This window comes from Trachemys scripta, chromosome 2, assembly GCF_013100865.1.
Source record: "Trachemys scripta elegans isolate TJP31775 chromosome 2, CAS_Tse_1.0, whole genome shotgun sequence".
Lineage (NCBI taxonomy): Eukaryota > Metazoa > Chordata > Testudines > Emydidae > Trachemys > Trachemys scripta.
Window position 1 is genome coordinate 231,676,786 of NC_048299.1, and position 27,407 is coordinate 231,704,192.

The window sequence follows — 27,407 nt, forward strand, 5'->3', positions numbered from 1 at the left end:
AACTAAAAACCATTTAGTCGAAAACTTCCCAGCCAGCTCACACTCACACTTTGTGAATAATGTATTTATAAGCTCATTAATGCTAACAATTTTATCAGAAAGCCACTAAGTAAGAATGAATATGCAAACTAATTTTAAATGTCAAGTGAACTCTGAAGCATATACAGGTATCAATTTTATATGCTGACAATGAGACAAGTACTAGTGGGTCAATGATAAAGACTAGTATATAATCACAGTGCCTTACTAAATCTTTTAATTGGCCTTTTGATAGTTGTAAGTCTCCCTGATGATGTTCTAGAAATTATCCAGGTCATCAATCTTACTGAGATGATGCTGAACCTTCTTCCTACTTAGGTGCTGGGTATGTAAGCTCGGGATCAAATGGATGATTCAGCATCAAAAATTATTAGGGGATTGGACAGACTGATACATGAAGAAAGATTAAAGACCCAAACAACAGGCTTAGGGGGGGACTAAGGGAGTTAAAAAATAATTGATTAAAATATTTGAAGCATGTAAACACTATGGAAGAAGAGGAATTATTTAGTTTTATAGATGAAAACGTAATTTGGACTGCAGACATTAAGTTAACAAAAGGCAAAATGAGGCAATATATCAGAAAAACCTTCTGATAAAGAGATCTTCTAGTGTCCTAAATGTGGCAGTGAAAGTCTAATGCCTTGAGTCATTTAAAACTGGAGTGGACAAAAATCCAGAATATACATCTGTAGATCAATCCTTCAATAGGCCAGGATGTATTAGGTATCCTGAGAGGCCTCTTCTCTCTCTAATGCCTTCCATTATGTGAGAGCACATTTGTTTTTTGGGTGTTTTAAATGTAATTTATTTCTAAGACTAAAGCTGATCTTGTGCATGCCTTGCCTTTTCCCATCCTATAGGTAGATAGTTGATTGAGAACAGTTAAGATGGAATTTCCTAGACATTAAAGGTGGGATTTTCAAAAGCACCTAAGGAAGTTGGATGTCCAATTTCCTTAGGCATATTTGAAAATCCCACTTTAAATCCTATACAAAATTTGAGGGGCCACTTAAAAAGGAGCTCTTGAGCTGATGTTACTAAATAACAGATAAGATTGCATGTAATACCTACTGCCCCACCTGCCATGATTCACCTTATTATGACTTTCAATTTGTCAGATTGTGTGCATGTTTTTAAAAATCCCATAGAAGTAGTTATGGTAATATTGCCATTTTACCTTGAAATGAAACTCAAGGCAAATTATTCACAGCACAGGCAGATGAATATTCACTGATTTTATAATTGCATATTGTGCTGAAGCACAAAGTAGATTTCTCTTGCATTACATTTCTTTGACTGGAAAAATGGCAAACTACAAAAGATATTAGCCTATCAGAAGTAATGTCGCCTTCCCTAGAAGCAATAGCACCCTGCCCTTTCTTGCCTCAAAGCACTGTTTATAATGAGAGCAATGGCTTGACAGCTTTGACTCTGCACTTTCAGTGCATGCTAAACAGTCTTTTCATTATCATGTATGTTGCATGCAGTCCTTATAGCCAAATGTTGCTACCAAGAATAATTTAAGGATACAGGATATGTCACTTCAAAAACATCAGGAATCTATTGGGACCATGAAAGGATACATCGTATCGTTATTGATGTTCTTTCATATGTATTTATTTTCCTAACATCTCAAATAGTATTGCAAGAACTAAAGCATCTAACAATTCCCAGTGTGACTGAGGCCTTGGCTACACTTACCAGCTAGTTCGACGGCTGGAAATCGAAGTTCTGGGTTCGACTTATCGCGTCTAGTCTGGACGCGATAAGTCGAACCCGGAAGTGCTTGCCGTCGACTGCGGTACTCCAGCTCGGCGAGAGGAGTACCGCGGAGTCGACGGGGGAGCCTGCCTGCCGCGTGTGGACCAAGGTAAGTTCGAACTAAGGTACTTCGACTTCAGCTACGTTATTCACGTAGCTGAAGTTGCGTACCTTAGTTCGAATTGGGGCGGGTAGTGTAGACCAAGCCTGAGGCCTTGGCTACACTTACCCGGTAGTTCGACGGCTGGAAATCGAACTTCTGGGTTCGACTTATCGCGTCTAGTCTGGACGTGATAAGTCGAACCCGGAAGTGCTCGCCGTCGACTGCGGTACTCCAGCTCGCCGAGAGGAGTACCGCGGAGTCGACGGGGGAGCCTGCCTGCCGCGTGTGGACCAAGGTAAGTTCGAACTAATTCGAACTAAGGTACTTCGAACTTCAGCTACGTTATTCACGTAGCTGAAGTTGCGTACCTTAGTTCGAATTAGGGGGGTAGTGTAGACCAAGCCTGAGAGATTTAGGTATCTTCCAAGATTAGAGACTGAAAGCAAACCATGATAAGAAGTTTTCTTTGGTAAAAAAGAGATGCAACATACAAAGATACAATAAATATAAAAACACATCACATTCAGAAAGCACAGAGACAAATTCCACATCCTACAGATTAAGAAAGCATGTACTATGGAAATATCATTTCTGTATTGTCATATTTTGTAAAACTATATGTGTGTGAAGTGTAAACTAGTGGAAGAGGGGAGTGAAAATCAGGTCTCCTGGGTTCCATTCCTGCCTTTCCCCATCACTCTGAAATACAGAGGCAAAATGAAAGAATTGCCAAAAAATCATACTGTTTCTTTTTACACAATGGTTATAATAATGCAATAAAAGCTAATGCTGGTGGTGTGAGCATAAATGTTTGTAAAGTGCTTTGAGATCCTTAGATAAATGCCAATTATTAATCAATTATGATGTTAGTTAGGTGTTAAATAAAACATCCAAGCCACAAACCTTTTCATTTTCCAATAAAAAGAGTGAATGGAACGGGATAGATTGCATCTTCCAGCTCCCAGCTCCCTATTCTTTGATAAATTAAGCCAAATCTAGGGCTCAATCCTCCAAAGACTTACAGGGGTGAATAACTTCACTGCTGGGTTATTGCCAATTCTTCCGCCATTCCTGCCAATTTAACCTTTGAAGAGAAAAAATGAATATATGTTGATAGACATTTCATACTGCGCAAACACACCCAGCAGATTCCTGCTGTGAACCAGAAAGAAACAAAATGTAAAATAAATCAAAAATTTCATGCCTACAGGGCATGATACTTCTTGTTTTCTGGTTGGGATTTTTGTTTCTCCTCAACTTTAAATGTAAGTACTGATGGATAGAAGTGCTAGTGACAAGGAGACAACAGGTCTGAATTTACAAAATTGCAAAGCCTATTTGTAAGAATAAATCAAAGCTTAAACATTTTAATAATGCAACTCAGGATATAATAAGTGCTTGATCCAGCTCCCATTGAAATCAAAACCAAAAGGTAAATAATTTTTGAAGTGGTCACATATTAGTAAATTGTAGCTGCCCTTTCTACTGGAAAATAATGGAAGGTCTTACCAAGCAGCATTCTCTCACTACATTTCAAATGCACACATTTCAAGTGCATCTTAGATATCTACTCAAACCCATTTTCCCCTAACTGACAGTAAGAGTTTTACCTTCCTGATCATATTCTATAAGAAGACAAGCAGTAAAGCAGTTTCTTTGTTTGTCAAGACAAGGTGCAAATTCTGCAAGAAGCAAGCATCACATTTTTCTAATGACAGCTCTTGGATACACTGCATTCCGGCGCAAGCATTGCTCACTTAGGGTACGTCTACACTACGAGAGTAGTTCGATTATACTTAAATCGAATATGTGGAATCGATATTACAAAGTCGAACGTGTGTATTCACACTAAGGACAGTAATTCGACTTTGTGAGTCCACACTAACGGGGCAAGTGTCAACATTGGAAGCGGTGCACTGTGGGCAGCTGCCCATTGGAATTCTGGGTCAAGCCCCCAATGCCTGCTGGGAAAAAAATGTGTCGAGGGTGGTTTTGGGTAACTGTCATCATTCAACCGTCACTCCCGCCCTCCCTCCCTGAAAGCGCCGGCGGGCAATCAGTTCGTGCACTTTTCTGGTGAGTGACAGCGCGGATGCCACAACACTGGGAGCATGGAGCCCGCTGCGACCATCGCTGCAGTTATGGCCGTTGTCAACACCTTGCACCTTATCATCCACCTTTTCCAGAGGCAGATGCTGAGAAATTGGGCAAGGAGGCTATGGCAGTGCGGTGAAGATATTAAGTCTGAGAGGGGCACAGACCTCTCACAAAGCACGGGACCCCGCGCCGTGGACATCATGGTGGCAATGGGTCATGTTGATGCTGTGGAACGGTGATTCTGGGCCCGGGAAACAATCACGGACTGGTGGGACCGCATAGTGCTGCAGGTCTGGGATGAATCACAGTGGCTGCGAAACTTTCGTATGTGGAAGGGAACTTTCCTGGAACTTTGTGAGTTGCTGTCCCCTGCCCTGAAGCGCAAGGACACCCGGATGCGAGCAGCCCTGACTGTCCAGAAGCGAGTGGCCAGAGCCCTCTGGAAGCTTGCAATGCCAGATAGCTACCGGTCAGTCGCGAATCACTTTGGCGTCAGCAAATCTACCGTGGGGGTTGCTGTGATGCAAGTAGCCAACGCAATCGTTGAGCTACTGCTGTCGACGGTAGTGACCCTTGGAAACGTCCAGGTCATCATAGATGGCTTCGCCGCGATGGGATTCCCAAACTGCGGTGGGGCTATAGATGGAACTCACATCCCTATCCTGGGACCGGACCACCAGGCCAGCCAGTACATTAACCGAAAGGGCTACTTTTCAATGGTGCTGCAAGCACTGGTGGACCATAGGGGACGTTTTACAAACATCAACATAGGATGGCCGGGCAAGGTTCATGACGCTCGTGTTTTCAGGAACTCTGGTCTGTTTAGACGGTTGCAGGAAGGCATTTACTTCCCAGACCAGAAAATAACTGTTGGGGATGTGGAGATGCCTATAGTGATCCTCGGGGACCCAGCCTACCCGCTAATGCCCTGGCTCATGAAGCCCTATACAGGTGCCCTGGACACTGAAAAAGAACTCTTCAACTACCGTCTGAGCAAGTGCAGAATGGTGGTGGAGTGTGCTTGTGGACATCTCAATGGGAGATGGAGAAGCTTACTGACTCGCTCTGATCTCAGCGAAACCAATATCCCCATTGTTATTGCAGCTTGCTGTGTGCTCCACAATCTCTGTGAGAGCAAGGGGGAGACCTTTATGGCGGGGTGGGAGGTTGAGGCGAATAGCCTGGCCGCTGATTACACCCAGCCAGACAGCCGTGCGATTAGAAGAGCCCAGCAGGACGCGCTGTGCATCCGGGAGGCTTTGAAAGCTAGGTTCCTCAGTGAGCAGGGTAACCTGTGACTATTAAGTTTGTTTAAAGAGAAGCTGAACCTGCCCCCGTTTCTTTACCCACTTACTGTTGACTATCCTCTCCAGCTACATACCCCGTTCACCCCGTCCCTCCCCTTCCAACACACGTTTAAAAATAAAAGAAATGGAACTTTGTTAATGAACACCATTTTCTTTATTACGGATTTTGCGGTAAAGTGTTGAAACTGGGACGCAGACTGTGGTGGGGAGCGGGCGTAGATGGAAAGAAAACTTCTAAACTCGAGGAATGACAGGCTCCTGGTCCTAGAGTGGTCCGCAGTGGTGGACTGGTTATTTCAATGGAGCCTGCCACCCCTCCTTTTCAGGACTCTGTGTGGGGGCTATTTGACTTTGTGGCAGGGGAAGACAGTTACAGATCCCCTGCTGCGTGGCTCTGTGATCCAGGATAAGGACTGCTGCATAAGATCTCTATCCGCCCTCCCGCACCTCAAAGTCAAATGACCCCCACACACAGAACATGAAAACCACCTCCCAGACTGACCAGGGTGCCTAGTGACTCCAATGTGTGTGTGACCTTCTGCTGTCCCTGCCCCCATGTCTGTACCCTGGTAAAGGTGACTGTCCTCTCCAATTACCAGCCCCCTTCCCTCCTTCAAACACACTCTCCCCTAAAAGAACATGATGGAAACAGTAATTAACAGAAACATATCTTTTATTAGCAACTACACAGTTAGGGGATGAAACTGGGACAGGGGCTTGGGTGAGGCGGGAAGGAAAGGACTTATCAAATTTTTGGGAATGAGAGCCTTCTGGTACTTGAGCAGTCTGCAGGGGTGGAGTGACAGTTTTCACGGCCCCTGCCGCCCCTCCTTCTTGGGACTTTGGGTGAGGGGGGTATGGGAGTTTGTGGCGGGGGAGGGCGGTTAGAGATAGACTGCCGCGGGGCTCTGTCCTCCTGCCTCCGGTCCTGCAGAACATCCCCAAGGTGCCGGAACGTGTCCGTTTGCTCCCTCATTAGTCCAAGCAGCGTTTGAGTCACCTGCTGGTCTTCCTGCCGCCACCTCTCCTCCCGTTCGCTGTGTGCTCGCTGGTATTGCGACATGTTCTCCCTCCACTGGGTCTGCTGTGCCTCACTGGCTCGGGAGCAGCCCATAAGTTCTGAGAACATGTCGTCCCGTGTCCTTTTCTTTCTCTGCCTAATTTGCGCCAGCCTCTGCGAGGGGGATGCCAAGGTAGATCGGGAGACATTCGCAGCTATGGGAAGGGAAAAAGGGAGTGAATTCCTCACAAAGATAATTTTTTGTGAACAATGAACCTAGTCTTTCTCTGTGAACAAAACCATGCACAGCACCTATCACATGCGCACTCAGGACAAAGTCGAATTTTCGGCCTTCGCATTCAGTGTCTGGGGTCTTGCAGTGGTGATCAGACAAGCGGGGCAGGACAGCAGAATTCGGGTAGCAGACTGACATGGTAAGCCGTAGACTTTTGTCTGCTTAAAACTTAAATTATAGCAGTGCCCTCCTTTCACGTTCAAAGCAATGCTCCTATCGTTGGCCAGTTCCTGCTGCCGGCAATCCGGCAAGCATGAACTCTGCCCCTGTCCCACCTCCTCACGGCTGTCCCCAGGAAAGATCCCTGTATGCTGCCCCTCTCCCGCCTCCACCGCGTGGCTGTAAACCACCGGTGACAGTTCTGTAAAGGAAAAGGCAAGCAGTCCCAATAGTAACATTCCCCTAATTCTAAGCAGGTCACCATGAGCGACATCACTCTGCTGAGAATTTCTGAGACCGAGAAAGAACGCATGCTGCGTGAAAGCCAGGAAAAACCAGGGCCGTATGCCGCCATGCTCTGCAAGGCAATGATCCCAGAGTACTTGATGATAGCCTGGCGAGGAAGTTTCCTACCACGGAGGACACAGTAAGGCCGCTCTTCCCAGGAACCTCATGCAAAGGCTTTCCAATTACCTCCAGGAGAGCTTCGTGGAGATGTCCCATGAGGATTTCAGCTCTGTCCCCGGACATATAGACCTTCTTTTCCAGTAGCTGCACTGGCAAGGACTAAAAAGTAGAGCGCCTAGGGCAAACTAATCATGATAAACCGGACATTGTTAGATTCTTTTGCAGTAGTTGCACTGCCAAGGACTAAAACGTTAAGCGCCTAGGGCAAACAAATCATGAAAAAACCATTGTTAATATTCCTGTTCTGTTCAAAATAAATGTTTACATGTTTAAAACACTTACCGACTGATCCTTCCCCTGATTCAGGGTCTGGTTAACGCCTGGGGACGGTTGGTAGGGGATCTCTGTGAGGGTGATGAAGAGATCTGGCTGTCTGGGAAATCAGTGTTGTAAGCGCTGTCGACTGCCTCGTCCTCCTCCTCACCTTCCTCATCTTCCCCGTCCGCTAACATCTCCGAGGAAGCGGCCGTCGACAATATCCCATCCTCAGAGTCCACGGTCAGTGGTGGGGTAGTGGTGGCAGCCGCACCTAGAATGGAATGCAGTGCCTCGTAGAAACAGCATGTCTGGGGCTGGGATCCAGAGCGTCCGTTTGACTCTTTGGTCTTCTGGTACACTTGTCTCAGCTCCTTGATTTTCACGCGGCACTGCATTGCATCCTGGCTGTACCCTCTCTCTGTCATGGCTTTAGAGATCTTCTCGTAGATCTTTGCATTCCATCTTTTCGATCGCAGCTCCGAAAGCACGGACTCATCGCCCCACACAGAGATCAGATCCAAGATTTCCCAATCAGTCCATGCTGGGGCCCTCTTTCTATTCTGAGATGGCATGGTCACCTCTGCTGGAGAACTCTGCATCTTTGCCAGTGCTGAGCTCGCCACAATGTCCAAACAGGAAATGAGATTCAAACTGCCCAGACAGGAAAAGGAATTCAAATTTTCCCGGGGCTTTTCCTGTGTGACGGGTCAGAGCATCCGAGCTCGGACTGCTGTCCAGAGCGTCAACAGAGTGGTGCACAGTGGGATAGGTCCTGGAGCTATTAGCATCGATTTCCATCCACACCTACCCTAATTCGACAAGGCCATGTCGAATTTAGCGCTACTCCCCTCGTTGGGAGGAGTCCAGAAATCGAATTTAAGAGACCTCTATGTCGAACTAAATAGCTTCGTTGTGTGGACAGGTGCAGGGTTAATTTGATTTAACGCTGCTAAATTCAACATAACCTCCTAGTGTAGACCAGGCCTTAGGAGAAGAAGATGAATGAATGTGGGGATGAAAAATAATTTGTCTGTCTCCATAGCACAGCAATGCAACTCAAAAAATCTACAGGGGCTTCTTTCACCCAACACCAATAATTTGCTTAGAAAAATATTTCCACTCGTCGTCTTGTGCCTTTGTATTGGACAAAATGTCAACAACTGTGAATATTTTTCTGCTTCCCCATCCAATTCTGTAATAACAAAAGAGAAGAGCACTGACTTCATTATTCCAGTCACATGTAAAATTTGCTTGTGTCTTCTCAGTACATATCATGAATATAATTGCTATAGCAAAAGCCTGATGTGACAAAATAGCTGAAGAAAAATGAAAAGAATGTGAAAGCAATGTTCAGCCTGATAATCAAACATGTATTTTACTCAATGTTTCTTAGCAAACTGTCGGCAAGCATAACTGACAGTTAGGCTACTAGAAACTTTACAGACTGTAATTATCTTTCTCTTCAATTCCTTATCAGAGAGAATGTTAGCTTGGTATTGGAATTTGGTTTCTATAAATCTGAAACGAATTTAGTACCCAAGGAAATTGCCAGATCAACAGCCCCAGCAAATGAAATCCTCTCTTTATCTGCAGCACCATGTGCCATATATAACAGGCAGAAACAGTATAGATTCCTCATGCTGCCATGGCAGTGGGTCTCACTTAGGGGTGAAATTCTCATTTGCCTTTCTGTGGAGACTGTCAGATGGATAGAGGCATATGTAGTGGAGGCTGTAGTAACACAGCATGTAACTGAGTTCATATAAGATTCTTCAGATGGAGCTAACATAGCATATTATAGTTGGCCATGTTAAGAATCACAAACATAAAGCCCTATTCAAAGCTCATTTAAGTCAACGGACATCTTTCCATCAACTTCAATAGGCTTTAGCAAGCAATGAGCTTCCATAGATGCTGACATTACAGAGAACAGGGTAGGTACTTTCAGATGGCTAGGTCCAGCCCTAAAACCTAAAATGCTGCACAGAAATCTCCCTGCACTTATAGAAGGGGAACACACATAGCCATACCAGATTACTAGCTCTATGAATTTCTATCAGATTTTTTTTCTGCCTGTCCCAGGGGAAATCCAGTTCAATTAGAGAATGTAAATGGGGTCACCTTGCATCTGCACCTCGATGGAATGCTCAGCAGGATCCCAGAAATATTTGTGTGCCCCTAAATGTGTCAGCTTGAACATTTTCTAAAGGACAGCGAAATACCTGCCCTGAAGTGATTAATAAATGTTTGAGATGATTCACATTACTAATGCACTCAGGCATCATGGCAAAGTTTTGTCTTGAACAAAGTTAACAAGCAAACACTAGAAGGAAGGAAGCAGCATAAGAGGTTGTCAAATAATTTAGCTGGATGATATCTTTGTACATTGAGCATAGTCCTGTAAAACGTACAACCTGCGCCTAACAATATAAATATATTTTAAACCTCCATTAAAATAGTATCAAGGGATTGATTTAAAGTTAATTAACACAAGCAAAACATTTCCAAGTTAAGTCTTTCATGCCATCCTTTAACGTTGTTCCTGGGTATTGCTACGTGTTAATATTGGGAACCTCAAGAATTGCTCTGAGACCTCTCTAGAATCTGTGCGCAGAGCAGGTGAAGGATAAGGCTTTAGCCATAACTGTGATTTTAATGACTTGCAATGGTATAAGTCAAATCCCAAGCTTCATTTCATTGTAGTTTTTAAAGATTTAATTTCCTTTTCCTTTTTTTTAAAGCTAATACGGTATTTTAAAAAAGGATTATAACCAGCATTTTCCTTAGGACTTGTCTACATTGTGCCTTACGCTCACCCAAAAGTGCATTTTAATGGCACTTCCAGTTTTCACCCCAACGTCATTCTAGCCTAAACCCAATTAAAAAAAAGGGCATCCTTAGTGTCTACCATGCCAGTGGCCTGGAACACCAGAAAAGTGATTTTACCCACTTGGTTTTTTACTACTACAAAACTGGGTCACTACCCGTAGGAGTTCATACTGTCTGAGAGACAATCAGATAGACAGAGGTTAAGGGAAGGGAACAGGGTGAATTTAGATTAGCCTACATGGTGCCACACCAGATAGGGTGTAAATTCTAATTTACACTCAACGACCCTGCTGGCACACACTAAAAGTTCCCTAGTGCATGTTACTGTAGAACTATTTGAAACGGGACTACAATAATGTCCACTAGGGAACTCTAATGCATACCAGCAGGGTCCACATGGGCCAGTTATTGCACAACACTCTGGTGTGCATTAGAATTTAACCCCCAGCTACTTCAGACTAAAGGCACCGTGCAAACAAGCCTTTAGTCTATGTTCCACCCACTTCTGTTCAGTCTGTATAATAGCGTTTGGAAGTATGAAGCAATACAATGAGACAGTCATACTATTGGGCAGATGCCATTGGCGTCTCTATGGCTGCAGTTGTTCAACTAAGAGGAGAACTTGCCCATTAATGTATCTCCAGATGTATATCCTCAACAAAACACCCTGGAAGCAAACAATATAATGGAAGCTTAAATGCATTGGGTCAGTGCCTGGCAGAAAACAGTTCCTGAGGGGCACATTTTCAAAGGAGACTGTAACAAATGTTCACACACTGTGCGAGGGACAGTTGCTACTGTTATATAAGGGAGCTGGGGTGTGGGGTTAGGAAGTTCAAGGAGATCACTTTTCACATAGCAGTGACGGATTCTGACTGCTGATCAGAACAGAGAGCTGCCTGCTGCAATTAGGAGCTCTGGGTTTTGCAATTTATGGCGTTTGCAAAGTTAAAATAAAACAATGTATTTTTAATAAGCTCCCCTGGCATTAGTATAAAGAACGCCACACACTGCACCCACATGCGCTGGCAAGTGCACAGACTAGGGCCAGATTGTGACAAGCATCCCCATATTTAAGGTCTGCAGAAGACCTCCCACATTTGCATTCCCTGCGCTCAGAGAAAGAAGGGCCTGCTCCTACCGTGTGCTCCAAAGGAGCAGTGCACCGCAAAAGGTGTAGAAGGGTAGGGAAGAAAGGGGCCAAAGGTCCTGTCCACTCCACCCTTCTCAGAATGGCCTGGCTGCACTAAGGACAGTGTAGCCTGTGGCATCTCCCTATTCACCAGGCTTTTTGGAGAGGGATACAAATGCTGTCTCTAACGTTTCCTAAAATCTTTTTAAGCCATGCTGCCCCATTGTGACAAACACCTTTTAACAGAATGGACCCAACGAATGATCCTCTATTATATAGAGTTTGGTAAAAAAATATAAATTACCCACTTTCTTCTAATGTCTTTTCAAGCCTCTTGTAGTCACTGGGTCATGTGCAAACTTCATCGTTTTTGCTTGTGTTAATCTGGGCCTAAAGTGAAAGGTTAATTTTCACGTAAATTACACAGGAAATGGAGCCAACAGGGATCATTCAAAAGACAATAGCTTCTTATTTTGGGGTAAAACAAAGAGGGAGTGAGAGGAAGAAGGATGTTGCAGACTGTCAGAACCTTATCTCCTCCTTCTGCATTGCCATTCTCACTTGGCCAGATTCTAATCCTTTTATTCGTGTTGAGCAGCACCTTATTTCAGGAATGGTTCTGCTGACTTCACGGGGCTATTTGTGGAGCAGGGACTGGTTAGCTTCAACAACTATAACAGAATCTCAATCATTTTCTTTAACTTTTGCTGTAGCATTATGACAATATGACCAGTGGGGGGGGGGGAACCGTACTGATTGACACCTTAATATCTAGCCATTGGAGGAAACAAAGAAGACCAAGGAGAATCTGAGACACTGTTATAGGTCATCACAACTGCCTCTGCTAAAAGAAACAAGGCACTCTACAAATGGAGGGGTGGGAGCTGTGCAAGCCAAAAAGAGGGATAGGGACTAAGGGAAGTGAGGAAATAGCCAGCTTTTGCAAGAAAAACGGCTGATTCATGAACGAATAACATTTCTTAAAATCTAGCTGGTGTGTTAGTGAAAGTGGCTGTATGATCTCCAAGCAGCTTTAACTCATGTGACTGCTGTTTCTGCAATGACTAACACCTGCACACAATGCTTCTAGCAGCATTACAAAGGTAATTCCCATAGGCGCTTAGTAATAATTTTAGGTTTAAGGGTGACGACAGACTATGATGGGTCTGTGCTATTAATTCTGACATGCAAACAGAACTGTGACTACTAAGGCCTAAGAGATGATGCAGTAGATTTTTAAACAAGGGAACAGTAATTTTCTTGCTATATAACATCTAGGTTTTTTGTTTTGTTTTTTACTTCTCCTTCCTCCTCTCTTTCCTACCTGTTTCCCCTCGCCTCACCCCCGCCTCCCCATTCCAGCTCAGATCCCTTATGAGAGTAAATCTGGTTTTGTGGAATTTCCCCAGTTTCGTTCTTCTGTCTCTAGCTTCTCAGACAAATGTGCTTTCCTGCAAACTCAGATGTGATTATTCCTCCTACTTTTTTTCTGGGTAACCTAGTGACATCTACTATGAATGATTAATTATTACACTGTTCAAGATGGAGACTTATTGTTCACTTGGTAAATAGCCTTGCGTATTGGGGCCAGATTTTCTAAAGAGCTCAGAGCCAGATTTTTTTGTATTCCGAACTCATAGTCATGACCAGATTTTCATAAGACTCCAACACACTGCTTATTTGAGTACCTACAAGGAAGGTGTGTTCTTTGAAACTCTGAGCATGTTAGAAAATCTGGCCCAGATAGTCCCATATAAAGGCTCAGTAATGATACTCTGGTATTTTTATAACATCTTTCTTCCGAATGGATCCCAAAACACATTACCGACTTTACTGACTGGCTGTACATGTTCAGTTATGGAACTGTGGTAATGGCCCTAGAGTTAGGGTGTTGCTCACTTTCCATTGCTGTGTAAGCCCAGTTACACATAACAGCTTTAAAAACCCTTAGAAGTGAGGGGGGAGGGATAGCTCAGTGGTTTGCACATTGGTCTGCTAAACGTGGGATTGTGAGTTCAATCCTTGAGGGGACTATTTAGGGAACTGGGGTAAAAATCTGTCTGGGGATTGGTCCTGCTTTGAGCAGGGGGTTGGACTAGATGATCTCCTGAGGTCCCTTCCAACCCTGATAGTGTGTGATTCTGTGACCTTAGAACTTTGGTTCTATCCTCATGGCCCCCTGGAAAATCCACCTCTTGAAGACACAGTTGATGTGGAAGGTACTGGAGCCCTACAGGCCAGAAGGGGTAGAGTGTTCTGTCTCTCAGGTTACCTCAGTGACATCAAATTTAAAAGGCCTGTTGGGGGAAAAGGCCAGCTGAGGACCTCAGCCCATATTTTATTAGGGATGTAATATGCCTCAGGTGGCAACTGAGCTAGTCATGAGTGATGGTCCCTATACTCCAATATCCAGTGGTTAGGGAAACTGCTATAACCAGGTACAATAGTATGTGCAGCATCTTCAGTGCGTACCCAGATTCTGATCCCCTCTGGGGCATATGATTTACCTCCTCCAAAAATAAATCATCACAATTCATTGATAATTTGTGCACTAATCACTTTTCCTAGGAGATGGAACTCTGGAAGAAGAGAAAGACAGCTGGTTCTGTGTGTGTACAGCCAGCCAGGCCGCTGAGCTGAGATCTTTTACATATATTTGTTTTTCTTGTCTTTATTTTAAGCCATAAAACAGATGCAAACTAATCTAGTTACAATCACTGGGCAAAATATTGCCACAAGGTGTGCAATGCATAACTCTGCAAAAATGAGTAAGATCTGCGTATACTGATGAATATAAACACAAATGATTGAGAAATCTTGCCATGAAGCAAAAAGTGCCTGTGTTAACATATGCAGGACTTTTACTTGTTAGTGCCTGGATATGCAAAAATATGCAGATCTAGGTCAAAAGTGGGCAGAGTTGCCAAAACAAATGAATTTAATCAGCACAGGCCGCCCTCACCAAGTGACATACCACATCCGTAAAGAAGATGAATAACTCTCTAATGGCCCTGGCAGGTGTATAATGTTCACATCTGAACAATGCCTTGGGACTTGGCGTGGCTGCATATACTAGTCTATAAATATTTTTAGTAAAGCGCCCTTCATACACCTCCCTTATGCACACCAACAACATGGTATATTGGTAAAGACTATTACAAGAAGAAAATCCACCCTCACATGTAACCAAAACTTAAAGGGATTGCTCTAGCAATTCATCTTTTCCCTAGGATGCTGATGTCCTCCGTAGAGTCAGTGCAACAGGCTAGATATCCCACATACACAGTGCATCAGAGTACAATAAGGGACACTGTCCTTCAGTGAGATGTGTGGATGTGTGTATATCTGAACTGGCACCTTGTAAATACTAGATGCAGCCCTTTATACATTAGAACTTCTTATATTATATTTTCTTTCATTACCAGGCTGTACTTGGGTGGCTATATAGCATTCACCAGCTCAGACACAAACTAAGTTGAATCCTGTCAAGAAAAGAAGCACATCTTGTAACTATGTCTTCTTACAAATGCTGGACTGTATGAAATAAAATCCTCAGAAATCATCTTCCTGACAACCCTGCAGTGAATATGTCACATATTATCCTTTTTTTGTCTGTTTCACAGAATGCACACTCCAAATGTGACCAAGTGTTGCCTATTCTTAGGGTACGTCTATACTACCCGCCAGATCAGCGGGTTGTGTTCGATGTATCAGGGATTGATTTATCGCATCTCGTCTGGACGTGATAAATCGATCCCCGAATCGACGCCCGTACTCCACCTCGGCAGGAGGAGAAAGCAGAGTCAACGGGGGAGCCGCGGCAGTCAACTTGCCGCCGTGAGGATGGCCAGGTAACTTAAACTAAGATACTTCGACTTCAGCTATGCGAATAGCGTAACTGAAGTCGCATGTCTTAGGGCAGGTCTACACTAACCCCCCAATTCGAACTAAGGTACGCAACTTCAGCTACGTGAATAACGTAGCTGAAGTTCGAAGTTCCTTAGTTCGAACTTACCTTGGTCCAGACACGGCAGGCAGGCTCCCCCGTCTACTTCGCGTACTCCTCTCGCCCAGCTGGAGTACCGCAGTTGACGGCGAGCACTTCCGGGTTCGACTTATCGCGTCCAGTCAAGACGCGATAAGTCGAACCCAGAAGTTCGATTTGCTTGCCGCCGAACTATCTGGTAAGTGTAGACCTACCCTTAGTTTGAACCGCCCCCCAGCCCCCACTAGTGTAGCCCAGGCCTTACATCTGTTAGGGCTACTTTCCCTGGTTGCCTGGTGTAAAGCTGTCCTAATGCCAGCTCAGTCATCTAGTGGAGGATTCCCCATATCATGCAGAACCATCATAGCAACTTCTATGCCCCCCACTTCCAAATCTCTGGTGAGGGGATATGCTCAGGTCATCCTTTGCCCCAGCAATCCCCAGCTGTCAGATCCACTTCCAAGGGTTGTTAGAGCAAACGTAAGCTGGAGTAGCCCTGAAGTTGCTTTAAGCTTTGCCAGAAAATGAGCCAGTGCAGAATTAGCCCCTTGGTTTCTTAAACAGCCTAAATCAACAATAGTATTTCTGCCACATAGGCTATGTCTACATTTATACGGGCATGTAGAGTACATACACTGCACACACCCGTAGCCTGGGTATAATAAGCAGTGTAGACGCTGAGGCGCTTTTCAGAAAAGTAGATTAAAAACATCACAGAACCTGTGTGTATATACCCTGCATGACTCTATACATGCCCAAGCAGCGCCTCCGACTTCTACACTGATATTTGTAGCGCTGTAGTCACCAGGGAAAGGTGCCAACAGGGGGACTTTTCACTGCCACTTGTAGTTATGCACAACAGCATGGACACAGCCTGCTTTTCATTAGAGCATGTAGCTACAAGTACCCCCAGTGTGGACAAGGCCTTGGGCAGATCCGCTCAAGGAATTATTCTGGGAACTTCTGTGGCCTGTGTCATGCAGGAGGTCAGACTAAATGATCACAATGGTCCTTTCTGGCCTTGGAATCTATGGAACCCAAGAATAAATGCCAAAAGAATTGAGATTAGAGCCCAGAATATTAAAGTTTGTGATCAGGATAAAAAATTAACCATTTTATTTCTCTTTTCTCTGATGGCAACTGTATGCATATCACATCACTTTTTGGTGCACAGATCTGCAATATCAACCAGTCAGTCTGAAGACATCACATGAATCTAAAATCATCTAGAACAGGAGTACTTGTGGCACCTTAGAGACTAACAAATTTCTTAGAGCATAAGCTTTCGTGGGCTACAGCCCACTTCTTCGGATGCATATAAAATCATCTAGGTGATTTTTAGTTGCTAATTGAGCACAGGAAAAGCCAAGTTCTGAAATGTCTTTGTCAAAGGACAAATGGGAGGTGTGTGTAAAACCAACAAATTTAACAAATTGCATCCCTGGAGGGGTTGTGGTGATCGGCTGAAGGGTCATACAAATCTGGAGCCAGGACCATAACACTTTACAAAGTTTCCTTTATATCCCCCCTGGTTTTTCCAATCCGATCTGTGTATATTATACTTCAGCCACATCACTGCATCCTGGCTACTTGTTGCCATTAGGTTTTGTTTGTTTGTTTTTCTAGTGGAGATCTGCCAGTTCACTGTTATGGCCTGAGCACTGTGGGAGAGCGAAATAGCAGAGATTAGAGTTGTCACAGCGTTATTTATATGTGTTGCATGTTTGAAAAACTACAGTACCTGCTATGATTTGACCTAGACTCTTTCTGTATGCCTTGTATTCAGTGTACAGCATAGCTTCATGCGCTGCTTTACTACTCAGCCTAGGACCCTGTTAAAGTTACACTGTCAAAATGAAACTGCTTCACCCTGATTCTGTAATTGACGGTGCTCATGCATACCCTTGCATCTATAAGCAGTCAACTGCAGGATCAGGGCTATATATTGTACAGCTATAAATAATGACGTTCCTCTTTTTCATGTTCACAGTACATTGAAAAACTCATTCCATTGGTTGTCATTTTTTCCTGGTTCATTAAGAAATTCTATTTCCATTAAGTTTTTATCTCCCATATTAGGGTTTTTTAAAATAATTTTTAAATTTCTTTTACAAGATCTATGAAATTTTGAGTTTGCAACAATTTGACACTGTCCATAATTTCCTTCTGGAGAGATTTTAGGCCAAAAACTAAAGAAAAAGGAAAAATACTTGAGATGAATTATTTTATACTCAAAGCAAAGATATTAAGAAAGCCTTCTTTTAGAAGGAAGTAAGGATAGTCTTGTGGTTAAGGCAACAGCATGGACCTGAGAAGGCCTGGGTTTTCTTCCTGGCTTTACCACATACTTTATGTACAATCTTAGACAAATCACAATCTCTCTGTTCCTTAGTTTCCTTATTTCTAAAATAGGAATAACAATACTTGCATACCCATTGGTGCATAGGTACCAGAACAGCTCGGTCTCTTTGTGTTCTCATTCCTTTTACTCATGATTTGGATTGTATTATATGTTGCATTATCTGATGTGATACATTGCTTCTATCTGATACCATTTCACCAGGATCCATGGCTCTAGAAATACAGAAACAATAGTTACTCCTGGGGGAATTCTGCGCCACGTACATGTGCAGAATTCATGTCCCCCACAGATTTATTTGCTTCCCCATAGAAAAATGACTTTCTGATGAGGAAGCAAAGTCTCCGAGTCTCACCCTCCCACACACCCATACCCATACCCAGAACCTCCCCTGCTGAGCACACTCCCCCTGCACCTGGACCATCTCAATGAGTCACCCATACCCGGATCCTCACCCCACTGAGCCCCAAACAGCTGCACCTGGATCCCCATCCCACTGAGCCCCACTTGTTCAGCATCTGGACCCCTTCCCCCCCACTGAATCCCCCACACCAAGACCCCCCGGCCAAGCTCTATCTCTCCACACCCAAACTCTCCTTCCTTGTTGAGCTCCAACCACCTTCACTTGGACTCCCTGCAGAGTCCCATTACCCTTGCACCCAGACCCCTCCCCAAAAATACCCAGTGCATCCAGAATCCGCTCCCCTGCACACAGATCTCCCACTGAGCTAGCTGCACCCAGATTGCCCCACACCAAACCATCTCAGCACACACCTGGATCCCCCAACACTAAACTCCTCCACACTTGATCCTGATGGGATGAGCCTGCCTGCCCACACCTGGTGCACCTGGCATGGAGGGGCAGTGCCCTGGGGTGTTTCTGGAGCAGGCCCTGTCCTTGCACTGTGTCAGAGTTGGGTGCAGCCTCACCACTGAATCCATGTCCCGGAAGGGGGGCGGAGCTACACAGTGATCTCCCACCTCTGTGTAGCCAGTGCTCTGTGCTCCCCAATGTCATACTGGAGCCTCCACATTTATTTGACAAATCAAATTCGCAGAATTTTGCAGTATTTTAAAATATTGTGCTCAGGATTTTTATTTTTTTTTGGTGCAGAATTTTTAAATTTGGCACAGAATGCCCTCAGGAGTAAAATAGTTAATAGCCAATAATATATACAGACATCCAAACAGGCCATTTAAAGATCTTTAGGTTCTTCAGTTTTAAAAAATGTAGCAGGAGAAATTTAAACTTCTCCATTAACCTTGTCCTGTGCCTTATTCACAAGAATGGTGTTTCCCCTTTTGGCCTGAGTGGTTAGCCAATATTCAGGGCTTTGCCAAATTGTTTCCAGGAGGAGGAGAAATTGACTGTATGAGTCAGGTATTTCTTTGGTGCAATCCAGTTTACTTACAAAGGATGAACACAAAGTCCTGTTTCCCCAAACACACTAGAAACAAACCACAGAGACCATTTCCTTGCTCGGAAATCCATTTCTGCATTTCCAGCAAGTACCCAAAAGAAGCTTCCACCCAGGGCTAATATCACCACTGCTCCTCTTGCTTTCTTCTGACTTTCTGCCTCATACACAACCACAGCCAATTAATCCCCTATCCCCTCCTTTCCAATCAGCCCTGAGAAACCCCTCAGCCAACACAGTTTAGCTTCTGATCAGCTTTGCCATGCACCCAGTGCCTTGGGTAGTAATTTCCTGTTGTTTCTAGCTATCACTACATAAAAGGGAATTTAATCGCACCTTCCATCTACCTTGAAAGTAGCATGATTATCACACCCATCAGTTTTAACAAGGTCTGTGATTGTTTAAAGATCAAAATACTGCTTGATAATAGTCATTAACAGCTTCCAGCATAACAACATCTTCTTAAATCTGCTCTTTTGATTGCCATAATTTGCCGAAGTAACACCCTCAGGAGTCACACCAGGGTCTCAGATGAGTTAGGCATCTCAATATTCCTTCATTGTTCACTCACTCAGCCAACATGCTTAAGAAAAGAGTGGTCCTATAGAAAAATAACCCTATGCATTATATTGTTTACATGAATCAGACTAAAGACACTTTAAGCTATGATCACAAATTCTCAATCTCTACCCTGATCTGGCAATTATGTTGGCTCATAGACAATGAAACCTACAACTAGATAAAAAGCTGAAAGGCTTTTTTGGTGTAGGGGGAGTCAGGAGATGGCTGTCTTCACACACGCGCCCTGACAGTGTATAACAGATGCAGCTTACAGTTGGAGACTGAGTCATTCCAAGAAAAAATCCAGACAGTTCCAAGAAAAATGAAAATATGAGATGGCCTACCCTGCGTTGTTTACAAAAGACTCACGGCAGGACGATTTTTAAGTTCAAATACTAAAGAGGACAGTTAGAGAGCTAATAACAGCTACAATAAACAGCATCCATCAGTTTAATGTTATGTTTAACAAATCAAAAAATCATGTTTGGACAACATCAGCCAGTCACTAATTGATCTAGATAAAAATTTACCCTAAAACAAGTATACTCACCATGTGACATCTCATCAGATGCAGAAGGTTATTGGGATGCAAAGTATCGCACCCACCCAGATCAGTAATGACAATCTGCTGGAAATGTGCTCCTGGGTGAATCACCACCAGCTGACATTCACAGGATTATATTATCAATGCAGCTCTAATGAGAAGAACGATTTCGCAAATGGAAACCCAAAGTAAGACATAGAATCTTGCTGAGGGAATTGTTTAGCTTTGGGATATTTTCCAGTCTAATATTCCACTTACAAGTAGCTATCACTGTTGATTCACAGCTTCATATATTCCAAGAACAAGAAAGAATCATTTTGATCCCCTAATCTGACCTCCTGTATAACACAGGCCATAGAACTTCCCCAAAATCATTCCTGTTTGAACCAGTGCATATCTTTTTAAAAAATCTGTGAATAGCTCTATTTCTGGGAATGACTTCATAGCACCATATGTTGAGAGTTTCCCATTTCTGGCACTATAATTTAATTCTCTTAAGTCCTAGCTTTTTCCAGAGACTGCATTTCTGAGAAAGATGATAACAAATATGTTCTTTCCCTCTTAGATTCACAAAGGTACCAATATCCACATACCTTCCATATTCAGATATCAGTAGGTAACACTTGTTTGTAAGCGGTCAGATACATAGTGCAAAATCTTTAGCAATAGTATAATATCACACGGGATCACCAAAAATCACCCATTAGCTTAGCAGGATGCACACTACCTATCTCTAGCCAAAGCCAACCATCCTTTCAACATAACAATATTGCTTTTCAGTTTGTCAAAAAAATTCTGACCTAAACAACCATCTGGGAAAGTTCACTAAATCCACTGAAATCGCTGTACTCAGTCAGGCTCCTGGACAGAATTAACCAAATAAATATTTATTCAAATGTTGTGTTAACTAAGTAAGGACAGTGCAGACCACTGAAAAGTAGCAGAGTCTCATAGGGTAGAGGAGCGAGATTGTGTGGGATCTTGTATTTGATATCTGAGTTATGTTATTAATAAATTTATAGGATATTCTTTGTATTATTGTTTGTGTTATCCTTGTTCTGGGTGCCCCAGTCATGGACCATGACCTTATTGTGCTACAAACACAGAACAAAAAAATAGATTATACGATTCTTGAGGCAGGAGGAACTAAGTATAAGGTTAAATAACTAAGTAAATTGCTTTCTGGAATCAATGTGACAATTTGTGAAAATGGGGCTGCATTCATTTTTATGCTGTGGCTCCACTTTGGCCTCAATTCAGCAAAACACTTAAGCATATCCTTAAACATCCTGCGTAAAGTTAAGTACATGTTAAGCACTTTGCTGGATCAAGGCCTTTAGGGCTCCAAAAGAACCATACTGCTAGAGGCCATAAGACCTCACTATTGAACCCCATGTGACTCTTACACATTTTGGAAAATGGAGTAGAGTGTTTGGGAGAACCCAATTCTTCCAATGGAAGAGTTCAGAGAAAGGGAAACTCTTCCCACAAAGGGAAATTCATGGAGTTTTCCTCTTTTTCCTGGTCCATTCCTGTGGGTTTCTCCAGGGCTTAGTAGTGGTAAGTTGTCCTGGGAATTGTGAGATAATATAATCATTTTTTTTTAAATTAAAAACTAATTTCACGTTGTGTCAGTTTTCCTTCCTCTCACCATGTTATCATGACTACTCATGAAGTTCAGGCAGGCTACCAACTCAGCAATTCTTAGCTTCCACAAACACTTCTCTGCTACAAGTATTCTGAGGCTTGGCCTACACTAAAATATTAGGTCATTTTAACTATTTCACTCAGGGGTATGAAAATTCCACATCCCTGAACAGTGTAGTTAAGCTGACCTAAGTCCCCACATAGATAGCACTAGATCGTCGGAAGAATTCTCTGTCGACCTAGCTACTGCCTCTCAGGGAGGTGGATTACCTATGCTGCTGGAAGAACCCTTCCTGCTGGAGTAGGTAGTGTCTACACTGAAGTGCTACAGTGGTGCAAGTGCTGTGCTGCAGCTGTGCCACTATAGCATTTCAGGTGCAGACAGGCCCAGTTATTATGTTACACCATGATTTTATTTATTTATTTATTTGGATAGAATGCAGGAGCACTTGAAATGGACCTCGAAAGATCAGGTTGGTGATGAATGTTGGTAGAATGGGTCAAGGATCTGCCAGTGCTACAATGGGAGCACTGCATACATTTTCATAATGTTAAGTGAAGATGACTAATAGAACATGCAAGCCTCATGTCTTCATTGGGGCTTTGTCATCTTTTCGGATTTATTAGTCTTTCTGGTGTTTTTTCTTTTTTGTCCACAGCTGTATTTCCTTCATTATTTAGTCCAGAATTATAAGCCCTTCTCCAGATTTGGGAGTTTATTTGATTTTTTCTTTCTTGATGCAAGATATTAATTGTGATTAAAATCACTCATATGTAAAGCAACCACAGGAATTTCTTTGGAGGGCTACTAACAGCTTTTCTGATTCTTACCACTGTCAGCATCTTCAGCTTCTTTTTCATTTTCCTTTCAAGAGTCTTGCATAATAAAAAAAACTCGCAGATCATAAGTGCCTAGAGAAACAGAGGTTATTTGGTCAAAGCTTTGTAAATTTTTGCCTACTTGGAGAATTATGATAGTTATTATTTTAGTATTTGCCTATATTTCAGAGAGATAAACAAATCTCAGTGGGCCCAATCCTGCAAGGTCCCGAGTAGTAGGAACAGCCCTACAGAGCCTGATTCAGAGTAATTGAAGCCAATGTGAGTTTTACCATTTACTCCAGTAGATGCAAGATCAGGATCTTCATTTGGAGGTGAAGTTCATTCCAAATGAGTATGCAGGAATTAAGATGCTTATCCAAATTACTGTGACCTATTTTTCCAGATAATTAGGCTATAGATCTCAGAAAACTGCCTTTCTCATGCATTTGCCATGTTGTCTGCTTTCAAAGGAGCTAGAAATAATGTTGGAAGTGCCTTTTTTATGCCATTTTGGTAATTTTACTTCTGGTTCTGACTGAAAGCAGAAAATGCATGTGTATGCAATTTTAAAGAGAGAGATTTGGGAACTTATTGGAAATCAGAAAAGGCTGGAGGTCAGTTTGGTTCAAGTTTTGAATGAAGTCTCAGACAATTCTGATTTTATTAGAACCAGTTCATTCCCACCTGTCCTTACGCTCCAGTTTTTATTAGCTTGGTCCCCTTTCTAATGACCAGCACTGAACGTCATCCTGCATGCGGATCACCCAACAGGGTTCTTCTGTTGCCCCATATCACTGCCAGATCTGAAGACGTTGCCAGACACCTTCTGCCCTTCGTTACATGGTGCAACTCCATAGTCTTCAGCTTCTCCTGTGATGCCTATGTAACCCAATTTGCCTTCACTCTATGTTAGGTACTTATTGGGCCCTGTGATTTGAGTGCTTCAGAGACTTTAATTTGTTTATCCTCCCAATACCATGTGAGCTAGAGAAGTACTCACCAACTTTCTTCTTTGAGGATGGTTACAAAATTAACCAAGGACAGAATTTGGCCTGTGGCATCTGTATTAGCAAAATGATGTGAGAGAAGGAAAGAATTCAGTTGACCCTCAGGGTATGTCTATACAGCAATTAAGCACCCATGGCTGGCTCAGGTCAGCTGACTTGGGCTCATGGGGCTCAAACTGCAGGGCTGTAAAACTGCTGTGTAGACTTTCAAGCTAGGGCTGGAGCCTGAGCTCTGAGATTCCACAAGGGGGAGGGGCCCTGAGCCTGAACCTCTCCACAGCAATTTTTAGCCCCGCAGCTAAGCCCCATGAGCCAAAGTCAGCTGACCTGGGCCAGCCACAGCTATGTAATCTTTCATTCCTATGTAGATGTACCCTCAAAGACCAGGGTAATTTTGCAGAATGGACTTATGGGAAAACCATCCCTTTCTTTGTAAAGTGAGCACATCTGCTGAGAGACATAAGAAACAGGGATTTAGCTGAATCACATTTTAATTTCTCCAATCTATGCCTCTATGTCCCCATCTGTGAACTGAGGATAAGAATACTTACCTGCCGCACAGATCTAGGGTGAGGCTCAATAAATGGATCTTTGTAAAGCTTTGAGATCCTCAGATAAAATCAAATTGATCCTCCTCATGTTTTGTGTTTCACCCTGAACTAGTTAACAGTAAGCTTCAAATACGAGGTTCTTCAAATACAAATTTAGCTTCTAATTATCTTAAATAATCTTTCTGTCACTTAATATACTCCAAATCAATTAAGGTACTAATTCAGTAAACTGATGAGTAAGCTGTGCATGCTTAATATAGTTTATATTTTTTTACTGAATTTTTAGTCTATCATTCAGACAATATTGGATTAAAGTTTAATCCTTTTCCAGCTGTTAATTAGCTGCTTCAATAGGGAAAGGTCATGTGACTCAGAAACATGTGAATTTGACCCAGCCCTATAAAAAGGCTGCTCAGGGAGAAAGCAGTCAGTCTGTCCCAGGCCTTCGAGAGGGGAAGGTCTGTCTCCAGAGCTGGGAGACTGGCACCACAGACAGCGCAGTGCTGGCCAGGCTCAGGGAGCAGAAGGGAGTTCTAGACCGGTGTCTGTCAGACTGCAGGCCCTGAAGGGAAGGGCCTAGCGGGTGCGAGGGGCCAAAAGGGAAGCGGCCCAGGGATGTGGACAGACAGAGGGAGATAAGGAGGGCAGGACGGCTGCCACTAGAGGGTCCCTGGGTTAGGACCCAGAGTAGTGGGTGGGCCTGAGTCCCCCCCGTCCCCTTTGCCTTACACCTGGCTGCACCAACGCCCTGCCAAGAGGGGTGTGACTTTGGAGGTGCAGTTACCCACATTGGCCGGGGCATAGAGAGACAGCTGATCAACCCCTCCTCCCCGGAAGGGGGTGCGGATGGACTAAGGGGCACTGCCGGAGGCAGTGGTCCGGAAGAGGACGCCGCTGAGCAGGGAGCAATGCGGGTCCACACACCAAGCAAGGGCGACACGATGGACGGGACACTACTGGGAGAGGGTGCTCCACTGGACTGAGCTAATTCCCAGAGACAACCAGCAGGAGGCGCCAGGTGGTGAGTCCCAACATTGTCACAGGCAGGTTAGATCTAAATGAGGAAAATATTCCCATGGTCATAGCAGCCTGCCGCACACTCCATAATATTTGTGAGGCTAAAATGAAAAGTTTCTTCTGGGGTGGAACACAGAGGCGGATTGCCTGGTGGCTGATTTTGAGCAACCAGATACCAGGGCCATTAGAAGGGCACAACAGGGGACTATTCGAAAGAGGGAGGCTTTGAGGCAACATTTTGAAAATGAGCTTTCTATATAGCACTCTGCCATGCTTTGTTAATTTGCTGCCTTGCCTGAAAATTTTGATGATCCTGATCCTGATTTGTACTCAGCAAACGGTCAAATTGCCACTGTGCATTAATTCGAGCAGCAACCACCATGTGTAGGAGACAAATAAAGATTGGTTATTTTTCAGAGAGTATATTTTTATTAAATACCAATTAACAACACACCCAAAAGGCTTGGTTGAAAGGGAGATGACAATGAAAGGCTGTGTGAAAGTCCAGCTATCATTTTTTAAGCTGTCCGAAGGGGTGGAGTAAATGAGGTACTGAGATGGGCCGGGAAGTTGCAAGGAATGTGTGGGAGGGCATGGAAAGCTGTTGCATATCGTCTGCAGGTGGAGGAGAGGGGGGCGACCACATATGAATTCAGCCGGCAGTGTAATTAGAGACTTCAACATCTCCGTTTGTTCCTCTATCACTTTTATCATCTGCTCCTGGCCATTAAAGTTCACTCCTTGCTTTCTTTTCTGTCCAGACTGTCTATTTTATAATTTTCTTTTAAAGTCACTCTTCACTCCCTGCAGACTTGTTTTTTGGCTTCTGAGGATTGGAGCACATCTCAAAACATGTACTCCTTGCTCCTCCTTGTAGGAGGCACTCTGATGTAGTGTAAGGGGGTTCCCCTGAAGGCCACATCTGAAGAAGCACAAGAAACAATAAACAGAAGCATGATTGTTAGTGCACGCACAGCATTATAATAAAATGCACCTCTTTTTAAATATGAATCAGTTTCTCACTGTCCCTTGGCAAGCATACAACTCAACAAATGCCCTAAACATGGTGAGAATGGCCCCTGTGGGAGTTGGGCGCAAAGGGTCAAAATGTTTTTTTAAGGGGATCAGTGTAGGCGATTAGGGTTACCATATTTCAGGTTCCCCAAAAGAGGACACCACCAGGGAGAGAGGGCTGGAGAGGGGTACAGTTGAGGGTGTTGGAGAGGTACCTGTGTTGGGGATACTCACTGGAGGTGAGGGACAGTGTCACTCCCTGTCATGGTGCCAGGGCAGCTGGGACAAGTCCTGGATGCAGCGCCAGCCCATCAGCCAGTACCTCGCTGCGGGACCCCCTCCCCAGGGCTGTAAGCCAGGGCCTGGGGGGGAGGGATCCGGCAGCCGTGGGAATGGACCAATCAGCTGCGGATGCAGGGGAGGGAACAATCAGGAAACGGACCAAATGGGGCTCTTTCTGAGCTGCAATGTCTGCTCTGCAAGTCATTTCCTGTTATTTGAAAAATCCACCCAGACAGAAGATGGAGACTCAAACAAGAGGCAATGTTTGGGAAAACCTAGACATGTGGTAACCCTAAACAGGATCAGTGTTTCACCCCAAGTGTGTAGTGCTAAGATTTGCACTATATATCCTCTCAGTGCTGCAGCCTCCATTACAAGTGATAGATCTGAGTGTGCCAAGGGAAATGACAATCAAAGGTTAAAACAGTCTCTTGCAATCAAATTTCAAACCATTACATTATCTAAAGTTGAATTCAATTACTGTGTACAAAACTGAAATTCCAAAGCATCCTACAGAAATTTTACATGAGCCATTTTAATAGAAATTTGATCCATTAATTTTCAGAGGGGTCTAAAACACAAGCTGTTATTGCAAAATCTGTTATCTGTCAAGAAGCACTGAGGAAGGGAGAGCACAGGTGAGATGGACAATATCGGTAATTAGGAAATGGATCAGATAGCAAATGGATCACAAATTAAAAACCATGAGAAATGTTGGCCAGACTATCCTGCAAAGAGACTGCTCAGAG